The 24,762-nt window shown below is 46.9% G+C and overlaps 1 protein-coding gene across 9 annotated transcripts in view; it reads right to left on the reverse strand.

The window, feature by feature from the left end:
- LOC123443593 (metal transporter Nramp4-like) overlaps positions 1 to 24,762 on the reverse strand; it is a 55,739-nt gene that overhangs the window by 25,801 nt on the left and 5,176 nt on the right. The window lies entirely within an intron of this gene.

Genomic DNA, 24,762 nt, shown 5'->3' on the forward strand with positions numbered 1-24,762 from the left:
TTTGTACAAAGAATTACATGCTCTGTCTAGAGACTTGTACAGAAGTGGTTGCGGGATGACCCGGCAATCGCGCATTGCGGGTGGGACTCACGAAAACGCCCACTGTTTATGCGTGCTTCACATTTGGGCGTCGCTTCCAGGTTCTAGGCGGATCTTGTCGGCGCTAGAGGTTTGTCCCGCCCGGTAAGGGCTTGGTGGTCTTGTTTCTCTTGCTTCCGGCAGCAAAGGTCTCTAGCACGTCGCCAACGGGCATGTGGCACTCTAGAGTGCGCTTCCCAGAGTCCTCGCCAGAGTTCTTGCCGGGCTTCTTTCTATTTCTCTCCCTCCCAGGAGTTTTCGCCGACAGGAGCGAGTGCCTTGTCGGCGGACGCTGCAACTGCCTCCTGGTATAGCTCGTCGATGCAGAGGATCACGTCCTTGTTTTCAGCGTGGGTGGTGATGATTCTCATCAACCCTCGCATCTTGAGCGTGTTGTAGTCATGATGGGATGCCGCCATGAACTTGGCCAGCGTCGGTCGGCCCAAGGTCCCGTTGTACGACAGGGCATCTTGGCGACGTCGAAGGTGACCCTTTCTGCCCTAAAGTTGAGCCCGTTGCCAAACCTCACCGGCGGAGTTATTTTCGCCTTGGGATGTAGTTTCCCTGGGTTGACCCCCTGGAGGGACCATGTCGGCTTGAGATCCGTGTCGGGAATCTGTAGCCGCTTGATCACGTCGGGCGCGATCAAGTTCACACCGGCCCCACTGTCAACCAACAACTTTGTCACCTTGACATTGCGAATTGTTAGCGAGACCAACAATGGAACACACCCAACGGTAGTGGTGCAGTCGGGGTGATCCTGTGCGTCAAAGATGATGGGAGTGTTGGACCATTTGAGGGGTTTCCTTGCCTCTGCCGCTGGTTCTGCTGCTTTGACTTCATGAGCCCACTACTTGAGCTGCGTGTGGGAGGAGTGCAAAGATGTGCCTCCGTCGACACACATAACATCCATAGTCTTCTGGAACTCCTGGCCATTAGATACTTCTTCGTCCTCATCATCACCTCCTTCATCATCAGATTTCATGTCACAGCCTCGAGCACGTTTCTCTTTCTGTTGCTTAGCCTGGCCATGGTAGTTGCCACGGTTCCTCTTGCCGGATGCACCTGCACCGTCTTGGCCCTTCTCCTTGTCGCACCTTTCGTACTCTTGCTTCTGCTTCTCAGCAAGCTACTCTACTTGGCAGCACTCGATGATATCGTGTCCCTTGGTGAGGTGAATCTTGCAGTATGGCTTGCCGGTCTTCTCTCTTGTTGCGGCCTCATCGTATCCGGAGCAGGCGGCAACATCCTTGCCGGACCCCTCGGACATGGCCTTCTTGCCGGCAGTGGAGTTTCTGGCGCCTTCGACAGCCATGACTACCTTGCCCTTGTGCTTCTTGTTGAACTTCCGGCCCTTCCACTTGGAGGTGGACGCATTGTCGTTTGAGTCAAATTCCGCGCCTGCGTCCTCTTCAGGGAGCCTTCTTCCCTCCTCGGTTTGTGCACATCCGTCAGCTAGAGCGTAGAGCTCGGCGACATCCCGTACCTTGTTGATATCCATATCCTCGCGCATCTAGTGATTGCGTACGTTTGTATGGAACACAACAATCACCACGGCTGGGTGGATGTCCGGGATGTTGTGATGTACACGACCGAATCTCTGGATGTACTTGTGAAGGGTCTCACTGTCTCTTTGTGGGATCACATGCAAATCAATGGGATGCCCCGGGAACTTGTGATCCCCATGGTATGCGCCAATGAATTGGTTGCACAGATACGCCCAGGAGAAAATAGACCCTTCCGGCAAGTTCATTAACCAACTCCTCACGTTGGGCTTGAGCACCATCGGGAAGTAGTTGATGAGCACTTTCTCGTCGCGTCCCCCGGCAGCCTGCAACGCTATAGAGTAGATGCCAAGGAACTTTGATGGGCCGACCTTGATGTCATATTTTCCGGGAAGAGGTGATGTGGATGCGCTCTTCGATGCGGAGTACACGAAGTTCGTCCCCGCCTCCGTCGCTCGTAGCGGCCAGCATAGGCAGCTTGGATGAAGACAGGACAACTGCTGATGCTCCCTTGGCCTTCTTGGGTGCCATGGGAGTTGATGAATATGGTGGGGAAGACATACAATGTTGGAGAAGATTCACACACCAAATCCCCCCTACCTGGCACGCCAAAGATGTAGGGGTGATTTCCCTACGACGATATATGGGACCGGCAAGGCCCCTTTGCTACGGTTCTACGGGGACTATGGGTGCACGAAGAGCATCACTGACGGCTGCATGCATGCTGGTTTAGATAGGTTTGAGCCACTCGGAAGTGTAAAACCCTACGTCCCGTGTTTTGGTGGATTATGTGGGTGTTCACAGTACAGGAGTGCTCGCCCGACAAGGATGCTCGAGGGCAGCAGCTACGCATGTAGAATGAACGGAGAGTCGACCATTCTAAAGGTAGCCCTGGACCTCCTTTATAGTTCAAGGGGTTACCAAAGTGGCTAAAATAGTCTTTTCATGGGAGAATAGTCCATAGATAGCTGCCAAAACTACTGACAGAAGCTACAGTGAGAAATACCTAACTATGATGGACAAAGCCAGACGCATTAAATGCGTGTTAGGTGGCGCGCTGGCAACGTTCGCCGGTAAGGATTGCCTCTCCTTCTGTGTCGTTCGCCCAACTACCTTTTATTTACTTGACATGTCACGGGACGGGTGTCATTAAAGTTGTTGCATGTATCTGACTATTGCTAGAGGCCTCTGACTAGGTTCACCTAACCGCCCGTTCGGTCGACACCTCACTGATGTTAACAACCAACCTGGTGAGGTGGATCTGTTGTCACGTCTTCTTCCTCCCGGCAAGATGGCTTGCGGGGGCCTTGTTTCTGGTCTTCACATGTTGTTGCTTGAAGGTTGATGTTGCCCGGTAGGGTCTTGCCGGCCTGGAGGCTCCGACTACCTGTGTACAAGTGTGGGTACTAAAGCCCCCATATTTTAGTACACCGACATATGGGGATGTTCCTAACAGGGTTTGGTATGACAAGGATGTCTCATATGACCACCTGAAGATATTTGGTTGCAAGGTTCATATTCCTCAAGATGAAAGGTCAATGCTTGATTCGAAGACACATAGTGCATCTTTCTTGGCTATGGTGGCGATGAGTTTGATTACAAGCTGTTTGACCCTATGGCAAGAAAAGTTGTGAGAAGTCGTGATGTTGTGTTTGTAGAAGACCAAACAATTGAGGATATTGTGAAGACAAAGGGGCAGGGTCCTCCTCAGCAACAAGACATGATTGATTCTAACCTAGTTCCTGCTGCTCCAGCTCCTGTTCAAGTTGAAGCAGATGCAGAAGATGTACAAGATGATGTACATGATGGTGTAGGTGAAGAAGATGCTCCCCAACAATAGCAAGAGAATGATGCTGACATTGATGATCCGGATCAATGGGATGCACCACCACCAGAAAGTCCAGTAGCCGCTCCACTTAGAAGATCCAGTAGGGGTCAAATTCCTTCTAGACTACGTGGTGCTATTATGTAACGGTCCAGAACCCGAATGCTTTGCAGACGTGATGGAAGATGTGAACAAGGAGGAGTTGAAAAATGCTATGCAAGAAGAGATGGATTCCTTGCATAAGAATCATACTTATGAGTTGGTGAAGTTGCCTAAAGGCAAGAAAATTTTGAAGAACAAGTGGGTCTACATAATCAAGCAAGAAGAGCACACATCACATCCAAGGTACAAGGGAAGGCTAGTTGTAAAAGGATTTGGCCAGACAAAAGGCATTGACTATGGTGAGATCTTTTCTCTGGTTGTGAAGATGACATCCATTAGAGTAATTCTTGGCATGGTAGCAAGTCTCAGTTAGGAGGCAAATATTCCTTATGCTTCAACGGTTGGGCGTTTGATGTATGATATGGTGTGTACAAGGCTTGACATTGCTCATGCAGTTACTACCGTGAGCAGATTTATGTCTAATCTAGGAAGACTTCACTAGGAAGCCGTGAAGTGGATTTTGAGATATCTACGGGGCAGCACAAATCTAAAGCTTTGCTTTGGTGGTGGTGAGGCCAAGTTGATTGCTTTTTCAGATTCTGGCATGGCTGGAGATGTTAACAAAAGGAAGTCTACTTCAGGATACTTGGTTACCTACGCACGAGGGAGTAGTGTCATGGCAAAGCAGACTGCAAAAGTGTGTGGCACTGAATAAAACTGAAGCTGAATTCATTGCAGTAATAGAGGCGAGCAAAGAGCTATTATGGCTGAAACGGTTGGCTTGTGAACTTGGTTTTAAGCAAAACAAGTATGTGTTGTTTTGTGACAACCAAAGTGCTATCCACTTGAGTAAGAATGCGAGTTTTCATTCAAGGTCTAAGCACATAGAAGTCCACTATCATTGGATTTGAGATATTTTGTATTCCAAGCAAATGCAACTTGAGAAGGTTCACGCTGATGAGAATGGGGCTGATATGTTGACTAAAGTGGTAACAAGGAAGAAGCTCGAAGTATGCCGCCGGCTCGCTGGCATGGCTGCCAGATGGCAGTGAGAACCTCCATGATGTCGGGAGGGGTGTTTGTTGGGCTAAGTCCCTCCACATGGAGGTGTGTTGGCAGCCTAATATCAGCCCATAAATCCAACACATGTGAGTCATTGATCCTCGCTGCATCCAATGGTTGAGAGTGCTTCCAAGGGAAGTGAAGCAAGAAGAAAAACCTAGAAACTCCACCCTTACTGTTGTGGCTGCTATTCGTGAGAGTGAGAGAGAGCACACAAGAGAAAACACAACCTTTGAGAGAGAGAGGAAGAAGAAGTGGAGGTTCTGTCCAAATTTGTTGCATCTGACTAGACAATGTTGAACCTGGAGATTGGAGGCTCAAACGTGCTTCGATTGACTGCAAAATTGGTGAGCTCGTTCCTTACTTTGAGTACTTCGATCAGGTTAAATGGTTTGAGGATTGGGTCAGTGGAGCATCAGATTTGAGAGTGGTTTTGTCAGCTCTCACTGCTGCAGTTTCAGAAGAGAGTAGTTTTGGGAGACGAACAGTTTGGGTAGGCAAACAGTGTCTGATTGAGCTGAAATTTTAAGAGGATCTTAGTTACTCGTGTGTCTGCTTGTCTGCAAAATTTGGTCTTGTTTGGTTCAGCGGTTTAAGAAAAGTTTGCAGAATACAGAAGGGGAAGAAGTTGTGTGTACTCTGCTTTGCTGAAATCTTGCCTCTTGTGGTTGTTGTTGCTGTTGCCAGTTTACAATGTGGAGAGTGTGTTGAAAATCTCTGTATAGGTTCTAGAGAAGACTTGTAATCATCATTCTCATTGTAAAGTTGTGTGGACCGGTCGGTCCACAACCATGGTTTTTACTCCTCAAGTCGAGCAGGTTTTTCACGTTAAATCTTGTGTCACATGTGTATGTTGTTTGTGTTATTCTCCTGGTTACTTGTTGGTTGAAGTTGTCTTCAAAGTTCATCACAAATGGAAAGGGATGTGTTGTGTGCATATTTGTCGTGTCGGTGAATTTGTGCAGCGCATTGCTATTGTCCAGCCCCAACACCACCGTGACTATGATCAGGCTGCATCGCCGCCAGACGAAGGGGCCGATGCCGACAAAGACGTCACCGGTACTGCCGTGGCATGCCACGTCTGACACATGCCTCATCGATTCCACCTTACCTCCGTAGAAGTTTCCCACATCACCATCGATCCACTAGCATCGTTCTTCCCTAAGTTCGATGGCCACCCACCCCTCTCTTTCCGATGAGCCACTTGTAGTCGCCCGATCCGTTTTTCACGGCCCAAATTAGATCGTTTATTTGTTTTCATTGGCGAACTGTTTTTCTTTAACTTGCAGCCGTCCGCTCTTTACCCACAGCAGTGGACACATCTGAGCCTCTAGCATTGCTTCGTGTGGCACTATAGTAACAGCCGCCCAGCAGAGTAAAAAATGTTGCCATGGAAGTGTTTTTGGACAGGTTTTGCTTCAATTTTATTTAGGATATATCTTGAGATATGTTACTCCAAATTCAATGGTTCTTTTTCCTACATACTCTTATTAAACACTAGAATATTTTAGAAACAAAATTTCACTCTTTTAAATGTTTAAATTTGAATTTGTTAAAATTTGAATTCAACCTTCTGGAGGCCATATCTTTCAAATGGTTTATCCAATTTAGTTGATTCTTTTCGTGTTGTGATTGTATTATCATGTAGATGCTTTTTACATACCAACATGCTTCTATTGTTTGGAGCTTATTTTTTTCATTGTTGTTGGTATTATTTTGGTGTCAATTGAGTGATTTTTTATTTATCGTGCTTTTCTGAAATGTATAGATTGTCCGGAGTGTGACACAAACTATTGTCAAGAGTGCGAATTTGAGGACGAGGAATAAGGCAAGTTACACCTTTGATCATACTTCATCCTCTTGTTTTTCTATGCACGCAGTTCTATACCACATTAATATTTTATGCATGTGTAGAATTAGTGTGTTATGCTAAACCCTAATAGGATAGCCATATGCATAGTCTGATCTTGATATTCCTTGTCGCCATACTGGGTACCGTTATGTTGTAGTTATTGCTTAGCCTTGCTATGGTAGACGTGGATTGGGTATTGTGTGATACATGGAAGTTGTGAGAGAACTTTAAGTAATTAATAAAGTAACAACATGCATATTATTGTATTTACTTCAATATTAATGTTTAATTAATGAATCATCTAGGTAGAATGGTTTGTCGAGACCATTCGACAAGTATGTATCCTCCGGGGGGCTCTACATTACTCAGGAAAGGTGGGGAATGCTGCCCAGGTTTAAAAAGGTTGGACAAGTTTCATATCAAGTAGCTTACATGCGCAACCACTATCTATATGGGCTCTAACTAATTTGAGTAGGTTATGGGAGCCTCGTCTAGGAAAAGCTAGTAGATGTAGATATGAGTAGGTGTACCGACTACCGTTGGATGGAGGTGACTGCTTTTGAAAGGCTTCGTCTCAATCTTCGGATTGAGTCTAGTGGGTAAAGTGTGCAAACCTCTGCAGGGTGTAAAAACTGATGATGATTAGTCGTGTCCCCGGTTATGGACAATCTTGAGAAACTAGACTTGAAACCAATGGAAGATCTTGTCATCTCAAAATAATTAAATGTGAAGTGGGCTTAATTATACCTATGATCCTTGCACGCTCTGATAGGAGGTTAAACTTGAGGTGGTCCGGTTTAACAATAGATCAACTAGAGCGTAGTAAATATTATATACTTGACTAGTAGTAGAAGTTAGATAAAATCAGCTTTCTGCAAACAAACCATAAGCCTTCCTTTGGTCATATCCTTGCCTATAGATATGGTAGGTATGTTATAACATTTTGGGTGTGATTTGCAAATACATTCAAAGTATTGACCTATATGGTTGCAACGTTTCATGTCACGGAATTTACTATGACGAGTGAGTGATATGATGTAGGGTTACGATGTCTATACTGAACAATTGCATGTGGTGTCGATGGATTCCATTAACTTTTATCTGTTATTTCGCTATATTTTGTTTGTATGCTAGCCTTGAGCTACGCAGGTATGTAATATTTAAATTATGGATCTACAATGTAATATTATGACATGTGGTTTATTCTTGGTATTTCAACTTGTGATGTGAGTGCTAGCTTATTGATCCAGGGACTACCCCAGTGAATCACAGAGACTCAAATTGTATCAGGTTCGGTCATTACATACACCTTTCGATATTTGGGCTCAATTCTGTAGGAGGAGGATGATATAGATGAAGATGTGAGCCATCGAATCAAAGCCGGATGGATGAAGTGGCGCCAAGCTTCTAGTATTCTTTGTGACAAGGGAGTGCTACAAAAGCTAAAAGGCGTGTTCCATAGGATGGCGATTCGACCCGCAATGTTTTATGGCGCTGAGTGTTATCCAACTAAAAGGTGACATGTTTAACAGTTAGGTGTAGCGGAGATGCACATGTTGAGATGTATGTGTGGCCACACAAGGAAGGATTGGGCCCCCAATGATGATATTCAGGATAGAGTTGAGGTAGCACCGATTAAAGAGAAGCTTGTCTAACATAGTCTGAGATGGTTTGGGCATATACAGTGCAGGACTCCAAAAGCTCCAGTGCATAGCAGATGGCTAAGCCATGTTGAAAATGTCAAGAGAGGTCAGGATAGACCACACTTGACATGGGAGGACTCTGTAGAGAGAAATCTAAAGAACTGAAATATCACCAAAGACCTGGCGACGGACAGGGGTGAGTGGAAATTAGCTATCCATGTGCTAGAACCATGAGTTGGTTTCGAGGTCTTATGGGTTTCAGCTCTAGCCTACCCCAACTTGTTTGGGAGTGCATGAAAATGTTCTGCCATGGTCATGCAAGGTGGCAACCTTGGGAGGCTCCATGGTCTGCTCTCATAGCTGCGTCGACACATTGCGGTGCTTCTTTTGCCTTTGCGAGATGTTTAGTGTGGTTGTTGTCGCCGCCTATTCATTCCCAAAAGTCAGCTACGTGGGAGCATGCGGTTAGCACACAAATCCAAGGGCCTGCCTTCTTCATACGTCAAGTGTTCCCAAAAGGTGCTTATGTGTCGTTAAGGTTTATATGACATTGATGATGAGCCGTTAGTGGATCGCCTCATCAAGTATGCATATATCTTCAAGGAGCCCCTTCCATCGGGTGGATTGATGCATCGATCGAGTTTCTTCCTCGATGAGCCGCTGTCAGCCACCTTGTATTCTATGGAGTTCTAGATGTGTTTATGCACTTTCTAATTTGATGGCTACTATAAACCATAACATATTGATGTAGAATGTGCGGGGCCTTAACACCCCTAGTAGAAGTGTTGTGGTGCATGGGATTGAGGAGGCGGCGGCTTCGGTCGTGTGCCTCATGGAATCCAAACTAGAACATGTCGATCGTTTCGTCATATCTGCCATTTTGGGTTCAACTATGATGGGTTCGTAGCACTACCAACGGTGGAGATGGGAGGGGCATTATCCTAGTGTGGAAATCAGACAAGGTTGGAAGTCACCCAGACCCGCATTGACGCTTTCGCTTTCACTCAATCTCTACTTCCGTGGCGAGCTACCGTAGACCTTGACCCCGGTCTATGGAAACACAGAGAGCCTACTCAAGGTGCAATTCTGGGACGAGCTGCGCATAGTCCGTGCGGCTTGCGGTTGGATGTGGGCCGCCAAGGGGATTTGAACCTCATCAATGACGTTTTAACAAGCGTATGATAGGGTGTTTTCGGCGTCTTTTGACGAATCTCTAGCTCAAGGAAGTCCCCTCGGTCAGTCGTAGATACGTCGTATAGAAATTGCACAAATGGTTTTCCATGACTCATTTGAATGCGGGCCATCCTTCCTAACTTTTGTAGACTCTCTCAACCTCGCTTTCAGATCACTATCAAATCCAAATGTCCAATAATGTGACCTCCGAAGTCTCACTTCCACTTCTGGCCTTTTCGGCCGACGATTATTGAATTGCTGACTTCCAAGAAGCGGGGTTTACGACTGACATTCGTTGGCGCGCCTTAGCAACCCTTGCGTCGAATTCTGAACACGATTCCGTGACACTGCAAAGAAGTTGCCGCGATGGTTTTCGGTTTCCATGGCTGCCGAGAGTTAGCACCGGGCGGAGATCAACTCGATGATCATCGTCGGTTCTCGGTTCATCTGGTTCGAGCTGAACAAACGTGTCTTAAAGAATTTGTTCTTCGCCTGTGCATGTGGTGGCCAGACAGCGAGTTATATTAGCATTGTGGGTTCTAGCACAACATCATGGGTCACATGGCGAGTAGTTCATTGCAGGACACCACATTGGGCATTACGGTCAGCAGTCCAGCATCGATTCTGCTTGGTGAGCAAAAGGAAGATCTTGACGGCGAGCTATGAGCTATTGGGTTTAATCTCACATCGGTTGTGGGAAAAGACAAAACATGAATTATAAGGACGAGGGTGTCCACTCCTACTAGGCTAGTATTTTGAAGGGAGAGGGCCCAAGCCTTGGTATAAGTCGGTGTTGCTCTCTGTTTAGGCCTGGTTATTTTTATGGAAAAAGGCTTTCGCCCCGCTTTATAGATAAATCAGACCACCACAACCACAAGGTTCAACACAAGTCCAAACCGTGACACATGCACACAAGGTAACACGATACAAAGTATGGGAGGGTTTTGCTGAGGGCACAACTCAACAACCCTGAAAAGAAAAAACAAAGGCGGGATCACCGCAAGCGAAGAGGCTAATTCGGCTTAGGTGGTGGCGGAGGGAGCGGCGGTGCCAAACGAAGGGCCATCGCCCTGAGATCCACATTAATGGTGTTGATGGCGTCTTGGTCTTGTTGACGGCTAAGAGGCAGCCAAAGCTGCAAGTAACCACACATTTTGAACCCCGCGTCACTAGCACCTCGAAGAGGCACATGCTGGGTCACAAGTTTATTCCGAACCATCCACAACATATAGGCAAGGACCCCAATAGCAAGCCACATAATGTGGCGTCCCATTGGGGGAGAGGCCTGGATCTTGCCAAACAAGTCAGGGAAGTTGGTGTTGCACCAATGCCCACCAATGTCCTCGCGAAGGCAGCTCTAAAGGAACTGTACAGACACACACGAGAAGAAGATGTGATTCGATTCTTCAACTATCCCACATAGGGGATAAATCCCATTGCCCGGGCCATTTCTCTTAAGCACCTCCATGTCGGACGAAACACGACCGTGAATCCATTGCCACAGGAAGATCCCGATCTTCAGGGAAAGCCTGATTGACCAAATCAACTCGAGGGGCTCTGTTGTAGGCGTAGCAGCGATGGCTCGATACAGAGCTTCATGGAGAAATTGCCCGATGGCTCTAGGTGCGACAAGGTGCGATCTACTAATTGATCAACTTCGGCTCATGAAGGGCGATGGTCTCAAGGCGTGCGAGGTGATTATGTCCTAGGGCCCAAATGGCCGCCGGAACGCAAGGCGCCCTAGGTCGTTAAGGGCTACCTCGAGGGAGATCCTAGGGACCACCACCATGGTGAATAGGTGAGGAAAGCGGGTCTCAAAAGGGGCCGCTCCAGCCCATCGGTCGAACCAGAACATGGTGGATGTCCCAGATACAACCATGATGGAGGTCCCGATGCAGAGGACCGGGAGCAGCTGGATGATGGACTGCTAGAACTAGGAGCCCCCGAACCTCTAACAGAAGGAAAGCGTTTGACCACGCAGGTATTTATTCTGGATGATCAGGAGCCAGAGACCACCTTCGCCAATAGCGACCCACCATAGCCAGCGTTTCAAGAGGACAATGTTCATGCGTTTGGAGGACATGATCCCGAGGCCGCCCTGGTCACGCGGCTCACAGATGTCGGGCCACAAACCATATGATCCTTTTGTTTATCACCATTGCGTGCCAAGAAGAATCTAGCATGGATGGTGCCGATCACATGATGGAGCGTTTCGGGCAAGCTGTAGAAGCTCATAATAAACAGGAGCAGGCTGGACAAGGAGGAGTTGATGAGGATTGATCACGTCGCCTTAGAAATCCACCGACCCTGCCAAGGTTCGATACGGTGCTGGAGCTTGAGCACCATAGGCCTCAAGTCCGCCACGCAAAGGCGAGAGTCGTTAATGGGAATCCCCAAGTAGGAGGTGAGGAAGGATCCCAGCTGGCAATTGAGTTTATTTGCGATACTCTGACTCTCAGCGGGAGAGTAGCCCGTCACCATCACTTCACTCTTGTCGAAGTTGATCTTAAGGCCCGATATCTGCCGAAAGCAGAGCGGGAGGAACTTTAGGTTTGTCATATCTGCCGTGGAGCCCTCAACCATGATGATGGTGTCATCGGCGTACTAAAGGATGGACACTCCATTCCTCTCAACCAGGTGAGGCATGCCATCGTGGATGTGGCCCGCGGCTTTAGCCTTATCGAGGATAGTCGCCAACGCGTCGACCACCATGTTGAACATGCAAGGGGAGAAGGGATCGCCTAACCCCCACATAGGGTGGAAAAGTAAGGGACGATCTCCCCATTGATGTTAACTGCGGTTCTCCCAGACGAGAACAACTGCATGACCCGAGTAACCAACGGTTGTCGAACCCTTTCCGAAGCAACACTTCCTGAAGGAAGGACTAGCTAACCGTGTCATAGGCTTTGTGGAAGTCTATTTTCAAAAACATGGCCTTGAGGTGCTTGGCATGAACCTCATGGAGGACCTCGTGGAATACAAGGACACCATCCCGGATATATCGGCCTCAGATGAATGTCGACTGGTTGGGCTGGGTAATGTGGTCGGCCGAAGGGGTCGCCCTATTGGCGCACCCCTTTGACAGGATGTAGAAGATCACATTGATCACCACAATAGGGAAAAATTGGTGGATATCCGACGCGCTAGTGACCTTGGGGATCAGGTTGATGATTCCATAGTTAAGGTGGTGGAAGTCGATGGAGCCTACATAAAACTCTACAAATAGGCCCATCACCTCATGCCTAATGACACTCTATAAGGTCTTGAAGAACTGGACCAGCAGGCCATCCGGGCTTGGTGGGAAGGACGGATTCATCCCCTTGATGGTTGTCCAAACCACCTCCTTGGGCGACAGGGCCATAAGGGACGCATTCTCTACAGCGGAGGCACATTGATGATCAGTCCAGAAGTCTGCCGCCAGAGCCAAACCACTCCTAGGGGAGGAGAAGAGGGCCTTATAGAAGCAATCGACATGTGCGCGGATGTCGGTCGGGCGCTGAAGGAGGGTATCTCCGTCCCAGAGCAAGGGGATGGAGTTCCGGCTTAGACGACCATCAATGATGGCCTAGAAAGACACCGTATTGGCGTCTCCCTTGAGGACCCACTTCTGGGTCCCACATAGGCGCCAATAGGCCACCTCGTCGGTGTAGATGGTTGAGAGATGATCCTCGAGGTCGTAGCGAAGCAGCGACTCGTTAGGACATACTCCCACCGAGTCTGCCCAGAGGTCAAGCGCGCGAATGGATACTAGGATGGATTTCCTGCGCTCCATGTCTCGAGCGCTTGGCACAAAAGTGCCAATTGTCGACATCTGAGATTGAATGATGGGGAAAGAGACGATCCTCCGCCCATCTAGCACACACGATGTCGATGAAACCATTCTGGTAAAGCTAGAAGGTTTTGAAGCGAAACCTGGGGGGTGAGGGAGGGTGACGATTCTCCAATGATAGGAGCGGCAGGACATGATCTGACCCAACTTGGGTGATAGCCCCGAGGGAGGTGAGGGGAGAACGAAGCTCCCACTTAGGAGAGACCAAGACGTGATCCAGAATGGAACGAGTTGGGTCCGCCTGGCAGTTGGTCCAAGTGAATTTGGTACCAACCCTATCAAGTTCTCGGAGGCCGAGCTCTGTAATGCAGTCGTTGGACATCTGCATCCATGGGATTTGATTAACCGTTGCTATTATCCTCCGCAAAGGAAAGAAGCTTGAAATCACCGCCCACCACCACCGGAAGAGGGGCGATCGAAACCTTCCTATTGAGCTCCTCCAGGAAGGATGTGCATCAGCGGTGATCGATAGGGCCATGGACTATTATGATCTCCCATTTGAAGTTAATTACTCGCTCAAAGATCTCCATACTAATGAATACTCTCCATGGTCCATGCTACCCACCTCGAAGGTGGCATCCTTCACGCCTAAAAGGATGCCACCTGAGTGGCCGGCGATCCAACTAGAAGGGAGCCAATGCGAGGCAAACAGGTGGGTTCTCAGGCGTTCGAGTTTGAACAGGGAAAACTCCGTGCGCATGGTTTTTCGGATGGCCACAACGACGATTCGTTCATCATGCATGTACTTGACGAGTTGATGGCGGTGGCCATCTTGGCCGAAGCCTCGGATGTTCCAAAAGAGAGTCCACATCGAGGAGCCATCCGGGGCTGCTTGGTCCCTAGACAAGGGAGGCACTTTGTGCACGGAGGACAGTTGTGCGGGAGCGGGTGCGGCCTGGACCTCAGCGACAGCTGTCGAGGTTTGAGTCCACTAGTATCAGGTGCCGTGGACGGGGAGCGAGGGTCTCAACTAGTCGCCCATCTAAAATTTCCCAGGCACAGATCATGTCGATCTGAATTAAGGGGGGTCTACCTTCCCCCTTGAAGACGATTATTGAGTCCACCACAACCTTAGCTTGGTGACCGGGCGGGGCGGACTCGAGAGAGGAAAACGAGCAGTTGGAAGAACAAACGGGAATGATTGGAGTGCCTAGATCGAGGTTGTGGGACATGGCTCGGAGCTCGGCCCGCTACGGGATGGCCGAGCTGGTCTGCCACGTGGTCGTGCGGCATCGATCTGAGCACTGCATGGAGAGGACGTCACCAGGGTCGAGGTCGAGCTACACCTCCAGGAGTAGGCAGCCGTCCGTGATGGATTTTGGGTGAGCGGCCAGCAGAGTGTTCACCATCGAGGACACCAACATAGAGGCAACAGTCGGAGACCGAGGGGGGGGTAGGTCGCCATGGAGCAGCTAGAGACAGGCCCGGGGGTGGCGGCAGACGACACCGGGAGCACATGCAACCCAACGCTGGAGAGTCGCTCCCGCAAAACGAGCGGTCAGGGAATCCATGAGCACCGGAGGCACGAGCCCAAGGGTATCAACCACTACTGGTGGAAAGGGGGCTGAGGGAAACCAGTAGGAGGGTCTACAACCCGATGAACCGCTCCAACTGCACCCCACCCGAGACGAATTGGGTGTCATAGGGTCAAGGACAGGGGAGGGGGAGCTGCTGTCCTCAAAGCCATCGTCGTCATCATTGGAGCGGCGCAAACGTTTGTGGCGTCCACGGGATTCATCATTTCCACCTTGATCGCCACCAATGTGGTCATCATCAGAGAAGCACGGGAGGCCCACATGGTTGGGCGGCTCAAGGGCGATATTGTGGTCGTAACCTTGGTCGTTGAAGAAGACCTGAGCCATGGCCCGAAGCTTGGAGGAGTCGAGAGAATTTGTCTTGACGCGGACCTCCTCCTCCAAGCGAAGCGAGAGCTCATCTACCAGAACCATCTTGCCAAGGATCCAGGACATGTTGCGAATCAATCGCTCCATCCGTGCAATACTGGACAGGTTGGAGATGAGGATCCGTTCTGCATCGAGGACCGCTGCTGCCTTAGGGTCGCGGATCGGCTCCGAGATGTTCACCACAAGCTTGTTTAGAGCGAGGGTGATGTTAGTGCTTCGGGTGGCGTAGCCGTGGCAGGTCGCGGCGGGGAAGAGCACCGTGAACTCATTGTCCGCAGTTGGGGTCACATGCCAGTCCCACTCGCAGTGTTACAAGTGGTTGAGCTTGTCCTCGATGATCTCGTAGTGTTACAAGTGGTTGAGCCCCGCCGCAGGAGGGAGCTGCGGGTTGGAGCGGGGAGGCTGGTATCGAGCCATCGTGGTCAGCGCACGGAAGGAGCTGGTGGGGGAGCGGGGGCCAGATCCAAACGGTCCTCCTAGGCGAGAGGCTTCGGTCTGCCGGGCAGGGGCAAAGATCGACGGCGTGAAGCCCGACAGCCATTCGGGGGCAAAGGGGAGCGGGACCGGCCCCGACGATCAGGGCGAGCCGGTGAGTGGAGGTTAGGGGAGCGACGTGAGCTGGAGCGGGCCGAAGAGCGCCGACCATCGTGGGCCGGGAGGTATGGGCGCAAGTCTACTTCGTGGTGGGTGGCATCGGGGGAGGTGCGAGGGGGTCATGGTAGTCGTCGTTGCGGCACTTTGCAGCACACACCCTGTCATCCCATTCGCGAGGCATCATCGGAGCGGCCATCGGCGGCAATGATGCGGGTCCGAAGGCGGGAGATGTAGGGGAGGTGGCGCGGGCACGGAGGTGTTGGAAATATGCCCTAGAGGCAATAATAAATTGGTTATTATTATATTTCATTGTTCATGATAATCCTTTATTATCCATGCTAGAATTGTATTGATTGGAAACTTAAATACATGTGTGGATACAAAAACAACACACTGTCCCTACTGAGCATCTAGTTGACTAGATCGTTGATCAATGATGGTCAAAGATTTCCTGGCCATAGACAAGTGTTGTTGCTTGATAACGGGATCACATCATTAGCAGAATGATGTGATGGACAAGACCCAAACTATGAAAGTAGTATATGACCGTGTCAGCTTATTACTACTATTTTGTGCATGTCAATAAATCTGTTCCTTTGACCATGACATCATGCAACTCCCGGACACCGAAGGAATACCTTATGTGTATCAAACGTCGCAGCGTAACTGGGTGACTATAAAGGTGCTCTAAAGGTATCTCTAAAGATGTTTGTTGGGTTGGCATGGATCAAGACTATGATTTGTCACTCCGTATGACGAAGAAGTATCTCGGGGCCCACTCGGTAATACAACATCACAATAAGCCTTGCAAGCAATGTGACTAAGGAGTTAGTCATAGGATCTTGTATTACGGAACAAGTAAAGAGACTTGCCGGTAATGAGATTGAACTAGGTGTGGAGATACCGACAATCGAATCTCAGGCAAGTAACATACCGAAGGACAAAGGGAACAACATATGGGATTAACTAAGTCCTTGACACAAAGGTTAAACCGATAAAGATCTTCATAGAATATGTAGGAGCCAATTGGGGCATCCAGGTCCTGCAATTGGTTATTGACTGAAGAATGTCTCAAGTCATGTCTACATAGTTCTCGAACCGGAGGGTGTGCACACTCAAGGTTCGGTGACATCTCGGTATTATTGAGTTATGTGTGTTGGTAACCAAAAGTTGTTTGGAGTTCCGGATGAGATCCCGGATGTCATGAGGAGCTCCGGAATGGTCTGGAGGTAAAGATTGATATATAGGAAGTCCCGTTTTGATCACCGGAAAAGTTGCTGGCATCACCGGTAATGTACTGGGGGTGCCGGGAGGGTTCCGGGGGTCCACCGGGAGGGGGCCACTCACCCCATGGGACACATGGGCCTAAGGGGTGGCGCACCAGCACCTGGTGGGCTGGCCGACCAGCCCCTAAGGAGGCCCATGCGAAATTGGAAGTGAGGAGACCAAATGGGAAGGATTCCTCCCAAGACTCAACCTCCCTTGTGAGGGAAGGAGTCCTAGTTTGGGGAGGACTCTTCCTCCTTTGCTTCGGCCAAAGCCCTCCTTAGAGGAGGGGCCAAGGAAGCCTCCCCTCCCCTTCCTCCTATATATACAAGAGGTTTTTGAGGGTAGCTCCAACAAAAATAGCCACACCTGCCTCTCTCTCCCGCAAGATCTGTTTCTCCTCTAGTCAAGTTCGCCAGTGCTTAGGCGAAGCCCTGCTAGATTAGTTCACCGTCACCACCACCACGCCGTCGTGCTGGAGAAATTATCTACCTCTCTGCCCCTCTTGGTGGATCAAGAAGGCGGTGATCGTCATCGAGCTGTACGTGTGCTGAACGCGGAGGTGTCGTCCGTTCGGCACTAGATCGGGACGGATCGTGATGAGATCGCGGGACGGGCAGCGATTTGGATCACGAAGATGTTCCAATACATCAACCGCATTATATACGCTTCCGCTTAGCAATCTATAAGGCTATGTTGATCCGATCTCCCCTCTCGTAGATGATCATCACCATGGATAGGTCTTGCGTGTGCGTAGAATTTTTTCCCCCATGCAACGTTCCCTAACACTGACATTATGAGCTATGCTCGTGCGTAGATGATATGTGGGCGTTGATGTTCAATTTGCTGCCTCCTTTAGTCTTTTCTTGATTCAGTGGTATTGTTGGATTGAAGCGGCCCGGACCAACATTACTCATACGCTTACGACAAACTGGTTTCATCGACTAACATGCAACTTGTTGCATAAAGATGACTGGCGGGTGTTTGTTTCTTCAACTTTAGTTGAATCGGATTTGACCGAGGCGGTCCTTGGAGAAGGTTAAATAGCAACTTGCATATCACCGTTGTGGTTTTGCATAAGTAAGATGCGATCATACTAGATACCCATAACAGCCATGGAAAAGATGCAACAACAAATTAGAGGACGTCTAACTTGTTTTTGCAGGGTAAGCATGTGATGTGATATGGCCAAAGACATGATATGATATATTGGATGTATGAGATGATCATGTTGAAACAGTTAAACATCGACTTGCACGTCGATGCTACGGCAATCGGCAGGAGCCATAGGGTTGTGTTTAATTATTTTGCGCTTGGAGATTCTTTGCTTTATCGCTAGTAGTAGATTTAGTAGTAACAACATAGTTAGCGCGACAAGCTCGATGGTAGCACAATGATGGAGATCATGACTATGGAGATCATGGTGTGGTGCCGGTGACGATAGAGATCATGCCAGTGCTTTGGTGATGCAGATCAAGAAGCACAAGTTCATGTCCATATCATGTCATTTATGATTTGCATGTGATGTTAATCCTTTTAGGCACCTTATTTTGCTTAGGACGATGGTAGCATTATAAGGTTATCCCTCACTAAAACTTCAAGATAAATTTGTGTTCTCCCCGAGTGCGCACCATTGCGAAAGTTCGTCCTTTCGAGACACCATGTGATGATCTGGTGTGATAGACTCAACATTCACATACAACGGGTGCAAAACAGTTGCACACGCGGAAAACTCGGGTTAAACATGACGAGCCTAGCATGTAGAAACATGGCCTCGGAACACAAGAGACCGAAAGGTTGAGCATGAATCATATAGTTGATATGATCAACATGGAGATGTTCACCATTGAAACTATACTCAACTCACGTGATGATCGGACTTGAGTTAGTGAATTTTGATCATGCGACACTCGAATGACTAGAGGGATGTCAATTTGAGTGGGAGTTTATTAGTAATATGATTAGCTAAGCTCAATTATCATGAACATAGTCAAAAGGTCTTTGCAAATTATGTTGTAGGTTGCGTTGTAGCTCTACTGTTTTTGAGATGTTCCTAGAGAAAATTTAGTTGAAAGATGATGGTAGCAATTATGCGGACTCTGTCCATAAACTAAGGATTGTCCTCATTGCTGCACAGAAGGCTTATGTCCTTAATGCACCGCTCAGTCTAGTGAACCCTGGGCGTCGTCTATGGATGTTGTGAACATCTGACATACACATTTTATGACTACATTATAGTTGAGTGCATAATGCTTAAACAATTTAGAATTGAGGCGCTCAAGATGTTCCGAACGTCGCGGGACATACGAGATGTTCCAAGAGATGAAATTCGGATTTCAGTCTCGTCCCCTTGTTGAGAGGTATGAGACCTCCGACAAGATTCTTTGTGTACAAAGTAAGGGAGAAAACCTCAATCGTTGAGCATGTGCTCAGATTGTGTGAGTACTACAATCGCTTAAATTGAGTGGGAGCTGATCTTCCAGATAAGATAGTGATTGACATAATTCTCCAAAGTCACTGTCACCAAGCTACAGAGCTTAGTGATGAACTATAACATATCAGGGATAGAGATGATGATCCTTGAGTTACTCGCAATGTTTGACATCGCGAAAGTATAAATCAAGTAGGAGCATTAATAGTTGATGGTTAGTGAAACCACTAGCTTCGAGAAGGGCAAGGGCAAGAAGGGATACTTCATGAATGGCAAACCAGTTGCAGCTCTAGTGAAGAAACCCAAGGTTGAACCCGAACCCGAGACTAAGTGCTTCTAATATGAGGGGAAGAGTCACTGAAGCAGCACTACCATTGATACTTGGTAGATGAGAAGGCTGGCAAAGTCACAGAAAGTATATTGGATATACATGATATTGATGTGTACCTTACTGGTACTCCTAGTAGCACCGGGGTATTAGATACCGGTTCGATTGCTAAGTGTTAGTAACTCGAAATAAAAGCTATGGAATAAACGGAGACTAGCTAAAGGTAAGGTGACGATGTGTGTTGGAAGTGTTTCCAAGGTTGATGTGATCACCATCGCACGATCCCTCTACTTTCGAGATTAGTGTTGAACCTAAATGTTGTTTGGTGTTTTGCGTTGAGCATGAACTTGATTGGATTATGTTTATTGCAATATGGTTATTCATTTAAAGAGAATAATGGTTATTTTGTTTACTTGAATAATACCTTCAATGGTCTTGCACCTAAAATGAATGGTTTATTGAATCTCGATCGTAGTGATACATATGTTCATAATATTTGATGCCAAAAGATACAAAGTAGTAATGATAGTACCACTTACTTGTCGCACTGCTGCTTGAGTCATATTGGTAGAAAACGCATGAAGAATCTCCATATCGATGGATCTATGGACTCACTCGTTTTTGAAACGTTTGATATATGCGAACCATGTCTATTGGTGTAAACGCATGAAGAAACTCCATGCGGATGGATCGTTTGGACTCACTTGATTTTGAATCACCTGAGACATGCAAATATGCCACTTGGGCAAGATGACTGAAGTCCTCGTTTTCCAGTGAGATGGAACAAGAAAATAACTTATTGGAAGTAATACATTTTGATGTATGCAGTCCAATGAGTGCTGAGGCACACAGTGGATATCGTTGTGTTCTTACTTCACAAATGATTTGAGTAGATACTAGTATGTTTACTTGATGAAACACAAGTCTGAATTATTGAAAGGTTCAAGTAATTTCAGAGTGAAGTTGAAGATCCTCATGACAAGGGGATAAAATGTCTATGATATGATCATAGAGATGAATATCTGAGTTGCGAGTTTGGTACACATTTAAGACATTATGGAAATTATTTCACAACGAATGCCACCTGGAACACCATGGTCTGATGCTGTGTCCGAACGTCATAGCCACACCCTATTGGGTATGGTGCATACTATGATGTCTATTATCGAATTACCACTATAGTTTTTGGGTTAGGCATTAGAGACAATCACATTCACTTTAAATAGGGTACCACATAATTCCATTGAGATGACACCGTATGAACTATGGCTTGGAGAAACCTAAGCTGTATTTTCTTAAAAGTTTAGGGTTGCGACGCTTATGTGAAAAAAGTTTCAGTTTGATAAGCTCGAACCCAAAGCGGATAAATGCATCTTTCTAGGATACCAAAAACAGTTGGGGTATATCTCCTATCTCAGATCCGAAAACAAAGAGTTTGTTTCTACAAACGGGTCCTTTCTCGAAGAAAAGTTTCTCTCAAAAGGATTGAGTGGGAGGACGGTGGAACTTGATGAGGTTGTTGAACCATCACTTCAACCGGTGAGTAGGAGGGCGCAAGAAGTTGTTCGTGTGGCGCTTACACCAATTGAAGTGAAAGCTGATGATAGAGATCATGACGCTTCGGATCAAGTTACTACAAACCTCGTAGGTCGACAAGGTCACATACTGCTCCAGAGTACTACGATAACCCTGTCTTGGAGGTCATGTTGTTGGACAACAATGAACCTATGAGCTATGGAGAAGCGATGGTGGGCCCGAATTCCAACAAATGGATGGAGGCCCTAAAATCCGAGAGAGGATCCATGTATGAAAACAAAGTGTGGACTTTGGAAGAACTACTTGATGGTCGTAATTTTGTAAAGTACAAATGGATCTTTAAAAGGATGACATACGATGATAATAAAAAGTCACCATTAAGAAAACTCGACTTGTCGCAAAGATATTTCCGACAAATTCAAAGAGTTGACTATGATGAGACTTTCTCACTCTTAGGGATGCTAAAAGTGTGTTGGAATTATGTTATCAGTTGCTCCATTATTTATGAAATCTTGCAGATAGGATATCAAAACATTGTTTCCTCGATGGTTACCTTGAGGAAAGGTTGTATGTGATACAACCAGAAGGATTTGTTGATCCTAAAGGATGCTAACAAATATTCAAGCTCCACTGATCCTTCTCATGACTCGAGTAAGCATCTCAGAGTTGGAATATGAGCTTTGATGAGATGATCAAAGCTTTTGGATTTATACAAAGTTTATGAGAAACTTGTATTTCCAAGAAAGTGAGTGGGAGCACTATAGAATTTCTGATAAGCATATGTGGTTAACATTTTGTTGATAAAAGATAATGTAGAATTTTTGGAAAGCATAAAGGGTTGTTTGAAAGGAGTTTTTCAAAGGAAAACCTGGATTGAGCTACTTGAACATTGAGTACCAAGATCTATGGAGATAGATCAAGACGCTTGATAAAACTTTCAATGAATACATACATTGACAAGATTTTTGAAGAAGTTCAAAATAGATCAGTTAAAGAAGGAGTTCCTGACCACTATAGAAGAAAGGGAAAGGATGAAGGTCGTCCCCTATGCCTTAGCCGTAGGCTCTATAGTATGTCATGTTGTGTATCGCACCTGATGTGTGCCTTGCCATGAGTCTGTCAAGGGGTACTAGATTGATCCAGGAATGGATCACTGGACATCGATCAAAGTTATCCTTAGTAACTAGTGAACTAAGGATTTTTTTTCTCAATTATGGAGGTGATAAAAGAGTTCGCCATCAAGGGTTGCGTCGATGCAAGCTTGGACACTAATTCAGATAACTCTGAGAAGTAAACCGGATTCATATAGTGGAGCCATCGGTCGAAATTGTTCCAAGTGGGGCGTAGTAGCAACATCTATAGTATGCCATAGAGATTTGTAAAGTACACACGGATCTGAAAGTTTCAGACCCGTTGACTAAAAACCTCTCTCACAAGCAAGATATGATCGAACCCATAACTATATGGGTGTTAGATTCATTACAATCACATAGTGATGTAAACTAGATTACTAACTCTAGTGCAAGTGGGAGACTGTGGGAAATATGCCCTAGAGGCAATAATAAATTGGTTATTATTATATTTCCTTGTTCATGATAATCGTTTATTATCCATGCTAGAATTGTATTGATTGGAAACTCAAATACATGTGTGGATACATAAACAACATACTGTCCCTAGTGAGGCTCTAGTTGACTAGCTCATTGATCAAAGATGGTCAAAGGTTTTCTCGGCATAGACAAGTGTTGTCGCTTGATAACGGGATCACGTCATTAGGAGATTGATGTGATGGACAAGAGCCAAACTATGAATGTAGCATATGATCGTGTCAGTTTATTGCTAGTGTTTTCTGCATGTCAATATATCTGTTCCTATGACCATGAGATCGTGCAACTCCTAGACACCGGAGGAATACCTTGTGTGTATCAAATGTCGCAACGTAACTGGGTGACTATAAAGGTGCTCTACAGGTATCTCTGAAGGTGTCTGTTGGGTTGGCATGGATCAAGACTGAGATTTGTCACTCCGTATGATGGAGAGGTATCTCGGGGCCCACTCGGTAATACAACATCACAATAAGCCTTGCAAGCAATGTGACTAAGGAGTTAGTCACGGGATCTTGTATTACAAAACGAGGAAAGAGACTTGCCGGTAACGAGATTGTACTAGGTATGGAGATACCGACGATCGAATCTCGGGTAAGTAACATACCGAAGGACAAACATATGGGATTATCAGAATCCTTGACATAGAGGTTCAACCGATAAAGATCTTCATACAATATGTAGGAGAAAAAATATGGGCATCAAGGTCCCGCTATTGGTTATTGACCAGAGAATGTTTCAGGTCATATCTACATAGTTCTCGAACCCGCATGGTGTGCACACTTAAGGTTCGGTGACGTTTCGGTATTATTGAGTTATATGTGTTGGTAACCGAAAGTTGTTCGGAGTCCCGGATGAGATCTCGGAGGTCACAAGGAGCTCCAAAATGGTCTGGAGGTAAAGATTGATATATAGGAAGTCCCGTTTCGATCACTTGAAAAGTTTCGGGCGTCACCGGTAATGTACTGGGGTGCCGGGAGGGTTCCGGGGGTCCACCGGGAGGGGCCTGTTGGAAATATGCCCTAGAGGCAATAATAAATTGGTTATTATTATATTTCCTTGTTCATAATAATAGTTTAGTATCCATGCTAGAATTGTATTGATTGGAAACTCAAATAATGTGTGGATACATAGACAACACACTGTCCCTAGTGAGCCTCTAGTTGACTAGCTCATTGATCAAAGATGGTCAAGGTTTCCTGGCCATAGGCAAGTGTTGTCACTTGATAACGGGATCACATCATTGGAAGAATGATGTGATGGACAAGACCCAAACTATAAATGTAGCATATGACCGTGTCAGTTTATTGTTACTGTTTTCTGCATGCCAATGTATCCGTTCCTATGACCATGAGATCATGCAACTCCCGGACACCGGAGGAATACCTTGTGGGTTATCAAACGTCGCAGCGTAACTAGGTGACTATAAAGGTGCTCTACAGGTATCTCCAAAGGTGTGTGTTGGGTTGGCATGGATCAAGACTGGGATTTGTCACTCCATGTGACAGAGAGGTATATCGGGGCCCACTCGGTAATACAACATCACAACAAGCCTTGCAAGCAATGTGACTAAGGAGTTAGTTACGAGATCTTTTATTACGGAATGAGTAAAGAGACTTGTCGGTAACGATATTGAACTAGGTATGGTGATACCGACGATCGAATCTCGGGCAAGTAACATATCGAAGGACAAAAGGAATAGTATACAGGATTATATGAATCCTTGACACAGAGGTTCAACCGATAGAGATCTTCGTATAATATGTATGAGCCAATATGGACATCCAGGTCCCGCTGTTGGTTATTGACCAAAGAGTGTCTCAGGTCATGTCTGCATAGTTCTCGAACCCGCAGGGTCTGCACACTTAAGGTTCAGTGACGTTTCGGTATAGTTGAGTTCTATGTGTTGGTGACCGAAGTTTTGTTCGGAGTCCCGAATGAGATCCCATACGTCACGAGGAGTTTCGGAATGGTCCGGAAACGAAGATTGATATATAGGAAGTTGGTATTTTGATTCCAGAAGGTTTTCG

Source organism: Hordeum vulgare, chromosome 3H (assembly GCF_904849725.1).
Source record: "Hordeum vulgare subsp. vulgare chromosome 3H, MorexV3_pseudomolecules_assembly, whole genome shotgun sequence".
Taxonomy (NCBI): domain Eukaryota; kingdom Viridiplantae; phylum Streptophyta; class Magnoliopsida; order Poales; family Poaceae; genus Hordeum; species Hordeum vulgare.